We start from the raw sequence: 15,288 nt of genomic DNA, 5'->3' as shown, positions 1-15,288 counted from the left end.
ACAGAGAACCCGATCTATTTTTTTTTCTACTGAGCTCTTATTTACATGATCCTGAAGATATTGTATTCTTGCAGGTGGATTGTTGTTCATACTGTGAACTCATAAAAATATATCCATCAGAAATAAAGGGTCACTCCAGAATTTTGAAGTACATTTCAAACAGAGGGGTCAAAACATCTCGTATTATAGATCCTTCTTTATCAGACTTTGTCTGGGTTATTGCCTTCTGAAATTTCTAAATTTTTTCCAAAGCATTGTGACCACCTTGATTCAGGTGCTTTACTGTTGCATGGCAACCAGATAAATATCAAAGAACATTCTGCACATATTAAAGGACAGCAGGCAAATGATACAGCGGATATACTGGGGACCACCACAACATCAACATACATGTAAGACAAGAGGGGACCTCTGTTCACAGGTGCGCGGCACAGGTGCGGGGCACAGGTGCGGGGCACAGGTGCGCGGCACAGGTGCGCGGCACAGGTGCGCGGCACCACGAAGGAAAAGGGCAGATATCATGCGACTTTGATGAACAATAAACAGTACCATCCTCATCACATTACCATTAAGCTTCTTTAGTACAGCTGTGCGAACTTTTTCCACACTAGCTGCTCAGGCAGTTTTCACAGAGCATCTTCACTGTTGTCTATATCTCTCCCTCCATTAACCAAACACTTATGAGTCATCAACTTTATTTCCACGAGACTCCAGACAGCATTCAGTTGCTTTGTTGTGCATCCATCCCTTTTCCACCGCTCTGGGTTTATATCATTGCTTTGTGGTATTGTTTTTGTTTTTATGGTCGATAAGTTAGAGACAAGTGTTAAACTGGCTTTACTGTGATCTGGTCTTGACACTAAACAACGCCAGCAGAATATTTAAATCCTGTGGATGGGTAAACACTGCAGCAGTATTTAGGTGGAAAAGAGATTTAAAAGTAAATAATTGATAATAAAAATTATTTTTTACTGCATAAAAGGAATTATTTTGCATTTTTCTCATGCATTATGAAAAGGAAACATGACGTTATTTAAGCCAAAATGCAGAATTTGTATATGAAAAACAGTCCATGACTAAACCTTCAGATGAACGATTGATGCTGGACTCTTCCAGTCTGCATGGCAGGGTAGCCTTGAGCAAGGTAGGGAACGCCCAGTTGCTCTTGATCCATCCATCCATCAGTGTGTGTGTGTGTGTGTGTCAAGGTTAGTAAGTGTTATGCACAGAAAACTAAGCTGTATGAATGTGTGTAACTGGGTCAATGAGAGTACTGAGCACCACTTTATAAGCACAAATCTATTTAAAATTACTTGGGTTTTGTTGGCTTTCATTTATACACAGCTCTGTTAAACACTTTCAGTGCGTTATAAATGTACATGTTATTCACAACCTTGTAACCTTGTAAACAAAAATATCTGAAATTTTATATTTGTGCATTCATAGATGAGAATTTTTGTGTGTGTAAAAAAGATTTGTAAAATAATTACACAAACACCAATTTGTTTTTGTTTTGTTTGTTTGTTTTTGTTGTTTGTTGATTTACAAGTACAAAATAATTTTGACCACAGTTTGAGCCATAGATCTGCTCAGATACTGACGAGGTGGTGTGGTAGTTAGCACTGTAGTCACAGCAAGACTGCGCTGGGTTTGAATCCAGTCCAGATAAAATCAAATCTACGGACTAACTCTGACAAATACTTTGCTCCTTGATATCCAATAATTATTTCAAGGATGAGAAGTTCATCTGCAAAACAACCTTTGTCTTTTGCGCTTTGCCATTAAAGATTGTCTACATGTGAGCTTTTTAAAAATTGCAGTTTTGTTTGTTTTCTGCCAGAACGGATCTGCTGTCTGCGAGCCTGATTCTTACTTAAAATAAACCAGTGGAGTCAGAGATGTTAGTACATTTCTAATTTCACTGGGGATCCTTTTTTCTTGCATGACACATAACAGCATTTCATGCTTGTATGCCTCAGGGCATGTAAGTCACTAAGGAGACAGATTCCATGTCCTGACTAATTTGAACAACATACAAACTGATTATAAACAGGAGGCTACGAGGCATTTTGTTTTTAATGTCAGAGCTCAATCACAGGATGAGAGCATTCAGCAAGTTCCCTCACAGTTCCACGGGCAATGCATGATCAGTACCCAGAGAGACCACACAGACTGACATTAACCATTCCAGTGTGTTGTTTAGGCCTCTGGTCAAAGTGGGATGTTCTCCTGATAATTCCATTGATCACAGTAAGCCTGGAAATGCTGACCAGGAAAACCTGCATAATTAGCTACAGCAGTCATTAGAAGCGCACAGAAATGCATATGCTAAGCAGCTCACAGGTCCTTTCCCTGCAGACATACTGTTAATGGCTTCATTTGATTAACTGTAAAGTACAGATTCAGCTTGCATGGATTTCAGAGTCGTTTGACTGAGATTTGATTTAAACTTTCAAAATATTTTTGATGCATTTGCGTTTGTATAATGTGTCCACTTCACAACTCAAAATGAAAACAGACTGCAGTGTGTATGAAAGCTCTTTAGTTTGATTAAATAACCATGCCTTGTGTTCCTTTTTACATACTTACAAATAATAATTCCAGTTTAGACTCAAAGTTGATGCAAAAAATGACCGTCTGAGATTGAGTCACCACTGGTGATTATCCCGACCTCAACCACGAACAGTGTAACTGCTGTGCAATGAAGTCTATGTAATGTTAGTTTTTACAAAAACATGTTCTCCCAAATATTGGCATTCTGGCAAGCAAATAAAATAACCATTGTGATTAAGAGTGTCAGACACTGTCAGTAAGTTTGAAAAACTATTTACATTTTTTGGGCAGAGAAGACGAATGGTTTTAAAGTGGAGCGAAAGAAGCATCGATGTCCACTGTGAACGACCATCTTGGCTGGTTGGTATCACAGGGTGGCCTGTGATACCAACTGTCTGGCACATGATCAGTAGTGGCTCAACTCCCACTAGGGTTTAAACTCTTTTTGTGTTGTACCTTCTAAGGACTGTTTTTCTTTCTCCTCTTTTAAACACTTTTCTCGGGCTGAGCCACCTGTCATCTGTGGCTTTGTCACCAAGCTCTTGTGTCCCTCCAAAAGTGCAACAGTATAGCAGTGATTCAGTCCTCTGTCCCTGATGAAGTTAGCTAATTTAGCTAAAACATCAACAAGATGGTTCATTTTTAACACCTTCTGGTATATAATAAGAGCAAAAACGATCAGTTTCAGTTCTCATTTAATTTCACTCACTTTTTGATCCACTTCAAAAGGCCCAATTTTTTTTTGTCACATTTGGACAGCCATCACATGTAACACCTGCCAGTTTGGCCCATTTCAGCCTATCCAAGCGTGCAGGTTTCTCCATGAGTAACTCACTTCCTCCCTTTCACTGAGTGCACTGCTGCCAAGCATCCCTCTCAGACTCTTTAGTTATCCCATATACAAAGATGAGTAACTAGGTTTCGTAGTGGGAAGTTCTGTCCCATGTTTGGTGCTCTCTTGCAAAGTCCAAACAGTCAGTTCTGTGGCGTTCAAAGAGGCGAGGCCTTTGAAGACATTTTTTGTTTTTGAAGCCCTTCAGTTTCAGATGACGTCTGATGGTTATGGGGCTGCAGTCGGCACCAGTAACGGCCTTAACTTGGGTCGAGGATCGTCCAGTGTCTTGACGGACAGCCAATTGGATCCTCCGACTCAGTGCTGGTGAAATTTTCAGGGGTTTTCCTCTTGACGTTTTTGTTCCATAACCCTCAGGATCATTTAAGAAATTCCAAATGACCGTCTTACTGCGTCCCACCAGTGATGGCGGGCTGTGAGAGACGCTGCTTATGGAATTCAAAAACCCGACCACGTTCACAAAGGGAACGTTTGCCATGAGAACGTCATGACAGTGTGACTACCTGACAGAAAATGACAACGAATGCCCATTGTTGCACAGATTTGGCCTGATGATATTCAAGAAGAGCATCTGACAAAGATCATAATTCAGGGAAATTTGTCTCCAAATTAAGGTGGAATAATTTTATTCACTTCATATTCCCGGTGATGAATCTCAGGAAACATTGATCAGTTTTCTAATCTGTGTTCCTCTCTTAACATTACATTAAAAGAGACTCCAAATGAGTATTTTCTGAAACGTGAAAGGAAACTCCTTTGGAAACATTTAGCTGCTGCACAGCCTTGTTCTGTGGCATAGCTAATGTACAGCTGTCTGTATTTGTACAAATAAAACTTATTCCGTCATCAGATGATCTGTGTTGCCTCTGCTTAGGTCTAATGTCATAAAACAAGCCCTAGGTGCACGACGACTCATCTGAGGATAATGATTACTGATGAGAGGGAACCCTTCTAGGAAGTGAAGACTCCCCTTTTTTCACTTCTTTAACCTTCAAGAGCAGTTTAAAAGATCTTTCAGTGCAGTGGATGAATATGAACGTTGTCAGTATGTGGATGTTTTTGTGTGTGGATGTGAAAAATAGTTACGATTTGTTAGAATTTGTTAGAGTTGGATCTACTGTTGCTTTGTAGAAGCAAACTTTAAACAGGATATAGAAGACTCCTTTTAATAGCAAAATTCTCACTGCTGCGGTTATTTTTGTGGCTAATTGCATTTGTATATGTAAGAGTTTATTCATCAGATCACAAAATCTGAAAGGAAAGGTATTTAAAGGAAATATGCTGTGGCGAGCTCAGACAAGGAGGAGACAGAGGTGTCATTCGGTCTTGCTTCCCCGAGTTAGCCAGGGAGCACAAACCCAACGTAGCTTAGCATAACAACAACAACAAAAGCGCTCTCGCCACCCAGAAACACACAGTTGCAGAGAGCGCGTCACCCTGTAACCATGGCAACCGTAACGCTGCCGCCTGGAACAACAGGACATAGCTGTCAAACCCCAAACAGCCCTGACCCGCTACAATACAAACTTGACTTACTGCAGCAGAAACACATTTTTAATGCAGCAAAGCACAGCTTAATAGAAAGAATAGAAATCAGTCACTGCTGCACAGAGTACGAAGCACCAGTGTCTTAAATAGTGTACCTGCACACACACACACACAAATCTGAGCAAACTGACTTTGACGTGCTTCGTTTTAGCATCAGATCAATTGCATATTGTCGAAATACATCTATTGAAGAGCTTAATGTCTGAATCTCACAATATGCATTTCACAGCTCTGAAGAAACTGTTGGTCATAATTGGCTATGAGTCACCCAGGAGATGATCCTTTCTGTTTATTTCCTACACATCTCAGGTCTCCTGTTTCTCAGGTTTATAGAGTTGATCTGCTTGTTATTAAGCTGAAGATCCTTCAGAGTTATTGTGAGTTAGCACTTTTATCACAAACACATCAAGTCTTTTTCAGCTGCCTTCCTTTGATTTGTCAAACCTGTGCTCACACTACTATCTTGGTTAGATTACTCCCTCCCTCATCAGGCTTTCTCATTTTTTAGACCAGTGATGGTCTTGACTTTGTTGATCATTACTGAAATGAAATGGCAACATCTTTGCTTATAAAGTGTGCATTGTTGATCACACACAGAACTCTCCATCTTCCCTCTGTACCTTTTGGGGATTATAGCAATACACCGATTTGCCCCACTTGGGAAACCTGGTTACAACACATGAGTAGCATGTGAGCAATGATGAACCTGTCATTCTGTTTCGCACCGACTCCAAACTATGACAACAGCACAGAGTAGATGAGAGAAAAGCAGCCAGACAAACTTCTTCACTAAAGCAATTTATTTGATAAAAGCAGTTTTTATGTCAGCTCAGCAGGAAATCAACGTTTCCTCCTCAGACACAAGAGTTAAGGTATTTCAGTGCATTTTGACTCATCCTCGCTTGCTCTCCCTCTCTTTGTGTACATGTTACACACATACGCACACATCAAATTCAGAGACAGGACACTGGCAGAGGATGTAGGCAACAAGTGTGCGTATTATAAAAATGTGTCTTTTTACTGATTTTTCCAAACAATTCCCGGGAAACCTCTGTGTGCCTTTACAGTGGTCAGGATGTAATGTACTCACGTTTACACAGCACTTCCACTCTTCTTGGCCATTCAAGGTACTTCAGGCTAAACCACATGTTTTATACACAACACTCTATCTTCCTCACATGTTCTGCTCAGAGTCAGTGAATCTCACATGTCTATAGAAGGAAAATGCAGCACCTGGAGGAAACCCATGCAGGCACAAGGAGAACACACAACATACACACAGAAAGGCTCCAGTCGAGGTTTGAACCAGGAACGTTCTCACTGTGATAGGCTCCTCACAGGTGAGGAGGAGCATGATGGAAACAATGGATGAGACTTAGTAAGATAAGGTAAGATAAGAGAAACCTTTATTAGTCACACGTGGGAAATTAAAGGGGCTCCACTTAAAGCGGAAAAGCAATTGTCTTATAACAACAACAATCTTTAAGATCCTCATCATCTTTGTAATCTTCATCATAATAATAATAGTAGTAGGGCTCTTGGCCAACAGTTGGGATAGACTCCAGTTCAACCATGCTGAAATGGATAAGTGGAATAAGGCCTTGGAACACCTGATGAGCTGGAGATGGATCATCATCATTCTTTCCTCTGATGGCATAAAACTGTAATTTCAGTGTTAGTAAATACAAAACCTGGAGAAAAACGAACGACTGGAATCAGTTGAATTACCTGAAGCTCCTTTAAGATTTAGAATAATTACATGTACTCCCAACCACTGACATCAAGGAGTCATCTTGGGTCTGTGATATCTTTTTCATTACCTGCCTGCACTAAGCCGACAGCTGCAGTCATATTTAAACGGGGTGTTGGCAGAAGATGAATCGCAAATCTCTGCAGATATAGCTGCAAATGATCCCACATCAAGTACAGCCTAATCCTACGATCCTAAAATAGAGGCTGGAAGCAACACGGCCAAAGCTGGTGAAGAAAACTGCAGAAAATAATGGAAACTGTATCACTACACTATCACTGAGGCGCGATGACAATCAGTGTGTATCACAAGTTAAACAACAAGTGCAATCCTGTAACTGCTTTGGATATAAACGGGACAGTACGACAGTCCACGATGATTCTAATATTTCTGACTCTAATCTATTTGGATCAAAACGAATCAGAATTCAGCCGTGACAGCGCGTCTCTGGTGGATCTGCTTTCCAAGAGAAATGATTGTTACTACAAAGCCAGATCAACAGAATTTACTTATCCTACCACATGAAGGTGGTTATCAACTCAGTAAGTTTGTCAAGAACATACTGTGCTCCACAGCAGGTTGGTGCATTAGCCCACTGCACAAAGTGACGTTGGAGTCATTTATGGTGCACTGAAGGGTTCTTTTGTTGTTGCCAGGCGATGTCTCTTTTTCCACACCACTACTGAACGTGTAGTGTTGATGTCCATAGGAACTCCGTGTACGGGTTATTGATAATCCATGTTTTCAACGTCAAACCCATAGACACGGTTAATTTTTCTGTAGCTTTATTTCCACCTCTGAATGCATCTCCAGTTATCGTCTGTGTCTGAAACACATTAAGTCATTGGAAAATAATCTGGAACACTACGCTACCTTCTAAAATGGGACTAGATCCTAACAGTTATGTGTGAAGGACTGCAGGGTGATCTGTGGACATCTCCAACAGGGTGCAGGCTCTTGATACGTGAGCAGATGCACTGTGGAGTTCCAGCAGAAATGTCCCAGGATTCTCAGTCGCAACAATAAAACAGGACACTTGTAACAAATGATTTATTTGGTCTGGAAACGTGAATGTCCAGTCAGACACAGGCAGATCACTGGTCTGTCAAAGCAATCCGACATGGCCGCCATGGACTTCCTGCATGTCTGCTGTGGAAATTAGTCCTAGAAGAGATGCTTTATGTCAATTATAAATCTAGCATCATATTAGTTCATAAGAGTCAAAGCTTGTCAGGGAGCTCAGCTGATAGCTTAGCTTATTCCATTATTTAAATTGCCTATTGCTGCAGACCACTTTGCAACCCACAGATTTTGCTTTGCAGACAAAACAAACAGATTCTTTTTACATTTGCTTTCACTCGCTAGTTTAAGGCACCACAAGCTGCTTGTTAGCTTGGTTTGTTTATTATTATTATTATTATTATTGTTTGGATAAAACATTTAGACAACATTAGCTCTGTATGATCATTTACCCACTGGTACTGGTCTGGCACAGATCTCACTGTTACTAGAAGTCAGTATTTGACAGGCCTCCTGAATGTGCGCCAGTGACTTTGACTAAACAGATGTACCTGGCAGTGAGCAGGCTGGGCTTGGTTTGAATTATTTGTGACTAAAAGAAACTTACAGTAACCATTAAAGTCAAGAAAGTTAGCCACTCCTTATGACTGCAATTAATGTTTCAGCTTGCATGATGTTGCTGTACCATCAGTAACCAATGAGACGATGTGATAAACTGTTTGGACCGTATGCCAATTATTTTTATTCCTCAAACAAAGTCTTATCCAATGAGGTTATTTTTAGATGAGAGTTTCGACATTGCTCTGTCAGAGAAGAACAGCCTCTCTCGCACACCAACCAGAATGCAGATGCCCCTTTTCTCGCCTATTTCCATTCTCCTGTGAATCTGACCCCAAAAGGTTAGGCTACTATTCTGTAAAAGTCAACCTGCCGCTCAGCGGTGTAGTTTTCTTTACAAAATGGCATTTCATTTGACACATTTTTTTTCACCTCAGGAGTTTATATCACAATTTCTGCACCACGTTCAATGTGTGTGTGTGTGTGTGTGTGTAAAAGTTGCTTAACAGAAGAATTTGTGTGATATTTTGTGTGCTTGGGGCAATATACTCAGCTGTGACATCATTGCATTTAAAACTTAGTAACAAATTGTGAACATATACTAACTTTCATTTTACTATCTTTGCTCATTTTCCCACTAAATCCATTTCCTGTCGTGTCTTTCAGCTTCCTGTTGCAGTGTGAATAGCTCTGCTAAACTTTAAAATCAGTAAGATCATTAAACCAGAGGACAGGACATCTTTACATTAAGTGGAGTAAATTCTTTTAATTTAATGCTACCTTTTTTGTGTTCATTGTATTCATCAGATGTGTTATGTCACAAATGTCAACAGCGTTTTAAGCTTAGACATTTGTAACAGGCACGTGTGTGTCATTAGGCACATGCACTGAATTACATCTGATGCGTAGGTGTGTCTTCTGAAACACTGTAGTACCATCTACTGTCATATGGGGGAGCAGTTGCTCTGCAGCTGCTCTTTGTGCCCTCCTGAATCTGCTTGTTATTCAGCTCTCTAACACAATCCAAAGAATAGTGCTCTGAAATAGATGTGCTTTAGTCCCGTCAGTCGCTGTAATACAATCACTTGTCTAAGAGATGTTACCGATATCCATCCATGGAGTGGATAGCAGCCTGAATTTGCTGCGGACATAAAACATCCTACAGTTGTGTTGCTATAGCGATCCTCCACATCTCTAGTCAGACCTCTGTGTGCTGGCAGAGTACACTTGGTCAAGGTGGATGGATTTGCAAACAATAAAATGTAATTTAAAAAGGCGGTTATGTCACAGCTGCTATAGGGAAGCCTGGGTTGATTAGAGGGAAGGCTGATGCTGCATAATGCCGGTCGCCCTGTGACACAAGTGCCGCTTCCTTCTTGTTTCCTTCAGCACCTTCTGTTTCAAACCTTTTCCTCCTTGCTGATTTGGGTAGTAATCACCCGGAGATTATACAGCAACTCAATCCATTATTCATGACTCAGCAAAAGTAATAACAATTCCTATCAGTGTAGAGCAACTGCTTGTGTTTTTCTTTGTCTTTTAGGCGATTATAATCCCCGGGGTCTCCATTATAAGTTATGAACCATAATTTACTGTAAAGTGTAAAGGTGGGAAGCTCTGCAAACTGTGATTAAGTGTGACTTCCAGCCCTTTTCTCACTGAAGTGTTGAGCGTTCTGGTTAGCACTCAGTTCAGGTGCACAACTCACCACTGCCTATTTGTTGTGCACCATAGTGTGAAACCAGCTTTTACACCTTCAGCAGTGATTCTGTGCTCCATTTTCAATCTCCCCATATCTATCTATCTATCTATCTATCTATCTATCTATCTATCTATCTATCTATCTATCTATCTATCTATCTATCTATCTATCTATCTATCTATCTATCTATCTATCTATCTATCTATCTATCTATCTATCTATCTATCTATCTTCAACATTATGCACTCCACACTGTATATAAATGCCACTTGTTTTGCACATATTCAACTCTGTATATTTTATATATTTTATTATTATTATTATTATTATTATTTTATTTTATTTTTTTACTATTTAATTTGTAAAAATGTGTATACACACACACACACACACACACACACACACACACACACACACACACACACACACACACACACACACACACACACACGTAGGAAAATATTTAGTATACACATCCAGAAATGCATACACTATTATATATTGTACATATATTTATTAGTTTCAGGTTGGCCATTCTTGTATTTTGCTCGTTTGTGTTGTTGTGTTTGCACATCTCTGTTGCTTGTGGGGCTCGCACACAAGAATTTCACTCGCATGTGCTGTGCCAGTGTGCCTGCACATGTGATGTGACAATAAAAAGTGATTTGATTTGATTTGATCTATCTATCTATCTATCTATCTATCTATCTATCTATCTATCTATCTATCTATCTATCTATCTATCTATCTATCTATCTATCTATCTATCTATCTATCTATCTATCTATCTATCTATCTATCTATCTATCTATCTATCTATCGATCGATCGTGGTGGAGAATGACCGAGCTAATGTCCTGTGGGACTTCCAGATGCAGATGGACAAAAACCAATAGATGTAGTGATACTGAATGACAGCAACATCAGGAAGAAGGAACACGAGAAGCCGGAGAAGTTCCAAGGGCTCAGACAAGAGCTGGAGAAGATGTGGAGGGTGAAGGTAACAGTGGTCCCAGTGGTAATCGGAGCACTAGTTGCAGAGACTCCCAAGCTAGGCGAGTGGCTAGGACAGTGAACGGAAATTGTGGAAAATTAGTGGCCATATTAATTAATAAGCCATATTATAAACAATGTTATTCCAGTAATAATGCTTGGCTTTTGTTTCAGTGCCACAATAAGAGTTCCAACACAGTCACCTGAGTTCTGGTGACTGTAGGAACTCTGCGTATCCAGCAGTCCTGGATATTCTCACATCTTCCTATATTTGTTGGAAAGCTTTGTGTTGTTTTCGGGCTCATTATTTTGCTGTGAGCAGCAGAGTTTACCCTGTAAAAGTTGCCAGTTGGTGACAGGGCTGATGCAAAGAGACAGTCATTCACTCTCACCAATTCACCTAACCCCTTGCCTGTTTTTGGACTGAGGAAACTGAGTATCCGGAAATAACCCCAGCGGCCTTCTCGCTGTGAGGTGATGATGCTGACCACCACACCACAATGCCACCCATAGTAGGAAACCGCTGCCACATAAATACAAACCAAAGAATAGCGCGTGCCTCTAAAGGATGACAAGAGCGATACTTCTTGCTGATGGTGAAGTCAATTCAGTGTACATGTCCAACTCCAGTGTAGTAAAGCTCACCCTGATCAATCACATAAGTCCCTGACCACTGTGGATTTGATACACTGCAGGGGTGGGGCAGCTGTATCCTGTTCAGCTCCCTATGTACACCCTCAGTTACGACCACAAATCTGTAACCCAAAATCATCTGATGACATGCAACATTAGAAATAAGGCAGCTCATTGTAGCCTGTTGTTGATCCTTGTTTCCCGCTTTAGTATTTCTTTCTATGATTTCTAGTATTTGGAAGCAAAAATAGTATTAAAGTACAAATCAGTAATGTAAATATTTTAGCAATAAGAAGAAATGCAGGGCTTCTTGGCCTCTTTTTTTGCCAGTGCATTGTTTCTTCTTCAGGACAGCCAGATGAGCATTTACAAGCATCTTGGCATGTTGTATTTCACAGCAGTGGCTGAAGAACTGTGTGGGAGGAAAAGGTGATGAGTAACACTCCTGCTTCGCTCAGCAGCTTCCATCCTATTGCTCCTGAGTGATATACTTAAAGGCAGCTCCCAGGTGTCGATGCACAGAGTGTGTGAGAGCAGGAAATAACTGAAAAACAGCAGCGAGCACAGCAGCGCTCTCTGGATAAACACAGTTCTTAAAATGCACACATCTGCTGATATTCTCTCCCAATGAGGACATGGAGATGAGCAGTGCAGGCTGATAGGACATGGGGAGGATCTGAAGGTGTCCTACATCTTTCCTCACCAGCGGCTAAAAGCAAGTCTCGGGGAGTAATGAGCCATATTAACACAGATAAAACAGACAGCAGAGGAGCATTTCAGATTGCCATCACTGAGGGAGGCCAAGAGGAATGTTCAGCTGTTGATCTTAAATTCATGATTAGACTTCAGGCTCTCTGGGTGCAAGGTAGGAGCCATGTGTACAGAGATTTATGCAGATTAATTGTGGTGAGGGTGAAATTTCTGTGAAATTAAATCATTTTAGCAGGTGATGTAGACCAGAGGAGCTTCAAACCATCAGCTGAGATGAAGCTAAGTAAAGGTTTGTTCCTAAGTGAATCTTTTTCAGTACGAGACAAGAATTCAGTTTTACCCTTGCATTAAAAAATACTGTGTTTCATACATTCAGTACATTGAGAGGCTATAAACATACAGTAAATAACACTAAAGGCTGGTTACGGCAAACATGCCTATGAAACCTACGTACCTGAGAAAAAGGTAGGTGAAAAATGTTTGCAGCATTGCCCTCTCCATATCAGTCCTGACTGATTTTTTTCCAGTTTTGCTTTTTGTTACTGTGTTGTCACTACTGGTAGTATGAGACGTCCATTCAGGTAGTCTAGTGCCACCATAATGGGAGAGTGTAGTAGAGATACCATGACATAGGAGAGTGGGAGAGGACTGGAAAAGGGCATCAGCCCAGTCACAGAACTGGCATCTGCTTCTCTGGGCATGAGGGATTAAACAAAACACTGTCAGTCCCACAAAATCACCTCCAGTGGGCCACCAGTGTGATGACCCACTCCACCCTGCCTTACTTTTGGCCTGTTTGTGTGTCTTGTCTGCAGGCATTGGAGGGGTGGAGTTCCCATTCCCACTTAGTGACACTGGCAGCAGCTGGGCCCAGTGTACTGGTGCTCTATAAAAGCCTTCAGAGCTAAGGTACTGGGTGGTGCTCTCCCCTGAGACACCCTGATGGATCTTGGTTACTTTTGCATTACACCATTCTTCTACCCATGCACTTCTCTACACCACTGACTGTACTGACTACACATGCCATGGATTGTGTAAGGTTTCTTTATTTTTGTTTTGTTTTATTTATCCATCCATTCAACCATCTTCTTCTGCTTATCGGGGGCCGGGTCGCGGGGGCAGCAGCCTAAGCAGAGAAGCTCAGACCTCCCTCTCCCCAGCCACCTCCTCCAGCTTGTCCGGGGGAATACCCAGGTGTTCCCAGGCCAGCCGAGAGATATAATCTCTCCAGCGTGTCCTGGGTCTGCCCCGGGGCCTCCTCCCGGTGGGACATGCCCGGAACACCTCGCCCAGGAGGCGCCCAGGGGGCATCCTTGTCAGATGCCCAAACCACCTCAGCTGGCTCCTTTCGATGTGGAGCAGCAGCTGCTCTACTCTGAGCCCCTCCCTGATGGCCGAACTTCTCACCCTATCTCTAAGGGAGAGGCCAGCCACCCTTCGGAGGAAGCTCATTTCTGCCGCTTGTATCCGTGATCTCGTTCTTTCGGTCACTACCCACAGCTCGTGGCCATAGGTGAGGGTAGGGACGTAGATCGACCGGTAAATTGAGAGCTTTGCTTTTACACTCAGCTCTCTCTTCACCACCACGGACCGGTGCAGCGTCCACATCACTGCAGCTGCACCAATCCATCGGTCGATCTCCCGCTCCCTTCTCCCATAACTTGTGAACAAAACCCCGACACTTAAACTCTTTCATTTGGGGCAGTAACTCGTTACATGAGTTACTGTAACGAGACATGACAGATGCCAGGGCTGCCCTTTGCCGAGAAAGGGCAGCCCTGGCGGAGCCCACTAGGAGCGTGTCTGAGTCTGCTGGCTATGCGGACCAAGCTCTTGCAACGGTTGTATAGGGATCGAATGAACCGCAGCCAAACACCCCGTACTCTCGTAGCACCTCCCACCGGACACTCCCACAGGACACCCCGAGGGACACGGTCGAATGCCTTCTCCAAATCCACAAAACACATGTAGACTGGTTGGGCAAACTCCCATGCACCCTCAAGTATCCTTGAGAGGATAAAGAGCTGGTCCAGTGTTCCACGACCAGGACAAAAACCACATTGTTCCTCCTGTACCTGAGGTTTGACTAACGGACGGACTCTCCTCTCCAGCACCCTGGCATAGACTTTCCCAGGCAGGCTGAGGAGTGTGATCCCCCTGTAGTTGGAACACACCCTCCGGTCCCCTTTCTTAAAGATGGGAACCACCACCCTGGTCTGCCAGTCCAGAGGTACCGCCCCGGATCTCCACGCAACATTGCAGAGCTGTCTCAACCAATTCAATTCAATTCAATTTCAATTCATTTTTATTTATATAGCACCAAATCATAACATAAGTCGCCTCAAGGCGCTTCATAGATACAGAGAAAAACCCAACAATCATATGACCCCCTATGAGCAGCACTTTGGCGACAGTGGGAAGGAAAAACTCCCTTTTAACAGGAAGAAACCTCCGGCAGAACCAGGCTCAGGGAGGGGCGGGGCCATCTGCTGCGACCGGTTGGGGTGAGAGAAGGAAGACAGGATAAAGACATGCTGCTCTGTTTCTCTGCCTGCTCCTTGTAGAGTCATGGAAGGAACAGAGGAATATGTTGCTGCGCCATGTTGCTGGATAATTGCACTAAAGAGACCAGCGTTTGAGAGCTGTAGATGAGTATGAACTTGATTTGAATGTTCTTGGTAATAAGTGTCGTAAAGACGACATAAATTCTAAGATTTAGTTGCAGTTGGTTGAAAAAGGAGTGTTGGTGGCTGGGGAAAAGGGAACTGGTCAGCCATTAATACAGCTACTGGGAGTGTCACCAGGAAACTTGATTTTTGAGCAGCAGAAAGAGCTAATGTTGTTGCAAATGTCACATGAAAAGGAAAAACAAAGGTGGGAGCTATTTGAACGTGTGACCGAGGCAGGAAAGTGGTAGGACTGAACAGATTTTGCTTTTGCAGTGTGTGTCGTGTGGGACCCTCCTGAC

The sequence above is a fragment of the Rhamphochromis sp. 'chilingali' genome (assembly GCF_963969265.1).
Source record: "Rhamphochromis sp. 'chilingali' genome assembly, chromosome: 3".
NCBI classification, from domain to species: Eukaryota; Metazoa; Chordata; class Actinopteri; order Cichliformes; family Cichlidae; genus Rhamphochromis; species Rhamphochromis sp. 'chilingali'.
This window is presented reverse-complemented; position numbering follows the sequence as displayed.